The following is a 5,423-nucleotide window of genomic DNA, read 5'->3' as shown; positions in this document are numbered from 1 at the left end:
ATCTTGAATTATCTTGCAGTTTAGCTTCAATCTTCCAAATTAGTTTATGTGCGCATCTATAAAGATGTAATTTTATGTGAAAAACAGAAGATCTTTGGAGGAAGGAGTAATGAGAAGGAAATAGAGGGAGTAAAATCCAATACGTTAAATATATTATGGAATTGTCACTTCTGACAATTACTATCTATTAACAAAATAACTAAAAATTAATAAAGAACACACTGCCTTCTAGTGTTCTTTAAGAGAGCCATGATCTGACTTTTGAAAAAAAAACTCGTGCTAGATAAAATTTGTCCATGCATAATTTATATTGTTTGCCAATTATTTAACTTAATGAATAAAAATTTATCGAATAAGATTCTTTGACAAAAAATATAAAACAGTGACTTAGCAATTGTTTGAGAAAAAGTTATTCTTATGAGTTTTAAGAAACGGAATTGATATTTCCCTACAAAGCAATGAATTAGGTTTACTAATCTAGTATTTGTAGTAAGTTTAGAGAACATAATTGACATGAGAAACAACTAACTGTATATCTTGTTTCTTGAATGAGTGATATTTTAAACATTGTCTTTTATTCAAATAAATACTTAGGTTTACATTTCAAAATAAGTGCAATTTTATCTCCTTTCAGAACATGTACTTACCCTGCAATTAAATGTACTAGCATATTCAGGTATTTAAAAGCTAAATTTTCTATGTTTTATATGCAGCTCTACATATTCAGAATGACATGATTTTTATTCATAAATATCTAACCCCAGATTTTTCCTTTATCAATATAAATTGTCTCATGAGTTTGTAGTGAAGGCTCCAGTAACCAGACTGGTTAAAACAATTTCCTGAATTCTAAATTTTAAATCAAATCATTTTTAAGCTTTGATAATATCATTTATTGTCTCTTCAGAGCAATTAAGCTAAAACAAATACTACTTTTTAAACATTTCACTCACATTGTAAAGAATATTAACATAGGTCAAAAAGAAACTAATTATTTCAGACTCATCGTATTTGGTGATTTTATTGTGAAGAATGTAGAGAGTAGAAGGTCCTTATACTCAATAAATAGTTTTGGTTAAATTAAATCATATATCTGGATTTCTGATTTGGAGCTTAATCACATGGAAACAGGAAAATAATAAAAAAATTACTTTGGGATCACCAGAAAAGGATATTTGTGCATGTACCACAGTTGCTTTATTAGTTTGTAGTTGAACACTGCTTCGATTTATATCTTGGCTGTTGTGGTGAATAATGTGAATAACAATGAACTACAGATACATTTATGAGTTACCCACAGACAAATAATCACACGATTGGTGGGTCAGACAATATTTCAACTTTGGATTTCTTTAGGAAACTGCATACAACTTTCTACAACGAGAACACTAACCTGTATTTTGACCAAGAGTGTAGAAAATTTCCTTTTCTCCACAGTGTCACCAGCCAACCTTTTTACCTTTTTAGTTTTTTTAAAGGACATGTTTTTACTGTGTGCAGTACCCAAGACTGGCCTTAGACTCAAATCCTTTTACTCCAACCTCCAATCACTTGGAATTACCAGCCTTTACCACCACACCTGGTTCTTTGGCTATTTTTATGAGTTATAATAGTTAAGAAGTAGTATCATAGTAATTTTGAATTGCATTTCTCTAATGACTTCTGCTCACAAAGCATTAAGCCAACATAGACGTTGTATTAAATACAAATTTGTAAATCCACAGGCAATTTTCAGGGCTTTTTGGAAAACATGTCTATTCAGAACTTTTGTCCATTTTTAATCAAGTTTCTTTTAATCTCATCTTTAATCTCTCTATAGAAAATCAATAATTAATTCAAGGTAGTAGAAAGGAAAAAAATAAGCTGCTCCTAACATTTTTAAATTTTTAATAACATGATATTGCTTAAATCATTTTTCTGTTGACGCTTGAGACTCTATAACTCAATTTAGTTAGACCTTTTACAAGGCTATATATATTTTATTTATTTTACTTTGTTCTTTCCTGCATGAATAATTTAACTTGGTTTCTTTCAGTCTCATGTAATTCAGATTTCAAACTGAAGAATAAATGGAATGAAGCAAACAAAAAATATAATTCCCCTCATCTGATGATGCCTCTACAAAAATGAGGAAAGTGTTCATCCTTCTAAGGACAACGATAGAATATTAAAAAGACAATTTATTCTTCTAGGTCTTCCTTATCTTTGCGATGTAACTTAAATGATACAAAACACAATATACTGCTCAGATACTTTTATGTTTTATCAGTTTTGCACATTTTCATATGGATTTCACCTCAGTCTACAACATTCCTTCATCTTTCTGTCCCTGTTATTTTATATTATCACAACATAAGATAACCAGTTTGATTTACAGCATAAGTTATCCACTGGCTTCCTTGGAAGCAAAGCATGGTCAATAGATATTACTTCTGGTTGCTTACTACATGCAATGGTTTCTGTACTACTTATCACATTCTATTTGGTATTTAAAAAAAATGCTGGCTATACTCAAAGCTCATTCATAGGTTTACGTTAAGTGTTTCACAAGTTTTATGCTCTTAATTCTTAAGATAACATTCGTTATAATGCTAATGTTATTACCATTGTAGTGTTGGGAAAAATTATAGTTAAAGACAGTAAGTGCATGGCCCAAAGACACACACAGTGAGGAAGAAAATGAGTCAAAGTTTCCAAAAGTCTTTCAGCAATACCAAAAAGGTGGATAAAATCTCTCCATTCTCTTACACTCTCAATTCAATATTTATATTGCCCAAGAAATAATAGCGTAGCAAATATTACAAATGGTTATTGTTTTCTATCACATTTTGTCTTCAACACAGACTGTGGTGGTGACATTGGGGTATCATGCACAGAGCTGAGCTTACAAATTGAGGTCCGAAGACAGCCAAATTTCTTCTGTCCCACAGTTCCAGTTTCTTTTTTAAAACGTAAAAGAACTTTTAAATATCATCACTTACTATCTTTTCACAATCCCCAAACGAATTAAATTGACATATAATCACTCCAAAAGGCTTTCAAATAAGGAGATGATACAACAGGCACCCATAAAGTAAATTTTCTTTTATTTTTAAAATTATTCTAAAAACATTGTGCTGGCTGGTCACACTTATAATCCTATCTACTCTGAATATTTGCTCAGGAGACTGAGATCTGTGGATTACACTTGGGAGCCAATCAGGGCCAAAAAAAAAAAACTTCATGAAATTATTTTTCAAAATGTTTAATGAACTAGCAAAGAGCCAGGAATTGAGATGTAGCTTACATAGTAGATCACCAATCTAGATAGGAAAGGCCTGGCAAGACCTTGAAGCCCTGATTTTAAACTCTGAGCATGATGATGTACATGTATGGCGTGTGTTAGCAGGTACATGCGTGTTTGCTTGAATGCTGCGGCACTCACACTCACATACATTTATTCAAATTACCTTCATATCAGTGTTCTGCATTAATTTCTTTGTTAGCGATATTATATGGGTAAAATAGAGGAAATAAACTCTTCCATCTCAGAACATTTTTCTATGTTTTTTATTGTAATAATTCTGTGCAGAGGAGTCACATTTACATGAACAAGGAAACTAGTACATTTCCTAACAAGAATTCTTACCTCCTCCTTTATATTTCCCCTACCATCCCTTCCCTTCCACCTCCACAAGCACACTCCCCTCCCCCTTCCTTCCTCCACCTAAATTGTAAAGTTCATTTTTCAACATAGTGTCTTGTGCATCTCATTGTTACAATGGGTCAACCTGTATCCTTATTTGAGCAATTTTTCCCTTCCCCTCCCCAAATTAGAGAAGCATACATTCAAGATGTATGTGCACCAAATTCAAATACAGAGAAAACACGGGTTATAGCGTGGGGAGAAACATACAAAGAAACAAAAAAAATGCCATCGCTCATTATAAGTACGTTAGAAACAATAGCAAGAAAGAAAAAACCACTTGTGTCACTATCTTGGGGTTCAACATCATCTTATCTGGTTCTATGTACATAGCTTTTCAACTTTTCTGCTTATCCCAGACATACATTTGTTATTGAAAATAAGGGAAATCATGGGACCTATGATTCTTTGGACTTGGGTTACTTCACTCAATAAAATTTTTTCCAAGAGTTTCCATTTCCTAACAAATTGGGTGATGTCATTCTTTCTGATGGAGGCATAGAATTCCATTGTGTATATATACCACATTTTCTTGATCCATTCATCTTGTGAGGGCATCTGGGTTGGTTCCATATACTAGCTATCGTAAATAATGTTGCAATAACCATAGTTGTGCTGGTAGTTTTAGTATGGTCTTGTTTATGATCATTTGGGTAGATCCCCAAAAGTGGGATTAATGTGTCATAGAGGAGTTTTATGTGGAGTCTTTTGAGGAACCTACATACTGCTTTCCAAAGTAGTTGAACAAGTTTACACTCTCACCAAGAATGCAGTACAGCTCCCTTGTGGCCACATACCTTTCAGCATCTGTTGTAGTAAAAATATGGAATGCTCCACGAATTTTCATGTCATCCTTGCGCAGGGGGCATGCTAATCTTCTCTGTATCGTTCCAATGTTAGTGCATGTGATGCTAAATTGAGCAAAGAACATTTTTTATATATAAAGTATAATTTGTATTGATTTTATGAAACTAGACAATTCAGCAAAAATAAGTTTAAAAGAATTGTTGTGAAATTTTAGAATCATGTACTTCTTACATAAGCACACATTTAAGAATAAAATCAAGATAGACATGCCAAAAACAAAATAATTCCAGATATTTGTAGCTCAAGAGATGTGTAGGAGGAGGAATTCAATTATTCTATACAAGGCACCTGTCAAAATGAACATTGCAGCAAGTGTTTAGGTTTGTTAAAGTTTTAATGTTTTAGGGCTGGGAAGGTGGCTCAGTGGTAGAGTGCTTGCCTTGCATGCATGAGGCCCTGGGATCTATTCCTCAGCACCACATAAGCAAAAAGAAAAAAGCGGTAAGTGACGCTGTGGCTCAAGTGGTAGAGTGCTAGCCTTGAGCTGAAGAGCTGAGGGACAGTGCCCAGGCCCAGAGTTCATGCCCCACAAACGGACCCTCCCCCCAAAAAAACAGTTTTAATGTTTTAAATATGCTTAATTTTGGGATTTTGCTTATATATGCCAAAAATAGGACTGTTTGGCAGGTATAAAACTTTTTGATAAAGTATTTAAGATTTATGGTAGTAGACATTAAGTACTAAGTATGTACATTTTAGAGTATATGGAAACTTTATTAATGAGAAGTTGCAAAGTCTTTGTGTAAAGAAGCAGAGTGAAGAGTTAAGACTTTAACTATACAGTTTTTGTTAAAAATTTAGAGATTCCTTACTTTATTTGATGATATAAGCCATAATGTACACATGTATGTTACTAGTCACACACATACAT

General features: G+C 33.0%; 1 non-coding gene across 1 annotated transcript; it reads right to left on the bottom strand.

Moving 5' to 3' along the window:
* Nucleotides 1-4,502: 4,502 nt before the first annotated feature.
* LOC122126499 lies at nt 4,503-4,609 on the bottom strand. The gene has a single exon (XR_006150954.1). It is a non-coding gene; the product is annotated as a U6 spliceosomal RNA (small nuclear RNA).
* Between the last annotated feature and the right edge of the window lie 814 nt (nt 4,610-5,423).

The sequence above is a fragment of the Dipodomys spectabilis genome, unplaced genomic scaffold (genome assembly GCF_019054845.1).
Source record: "Dipodomys spectabilis isolate Male_0828 unplaced genomic scaffold, ASM1905484v1 ptg000279l, whole genome shotgun sequence".
In the NCBI taxonomy this organism is placed as follows: domain Eukaryota; kingdom Metazoa; phylum Chordata; class Mammalia; order Rodentia; family Heteromyidae; genus Dipodomys; species Dipodomys spectabilis.
This window is presented reverse-complemented; position numbering and strand designations above follow the sequence as displayed.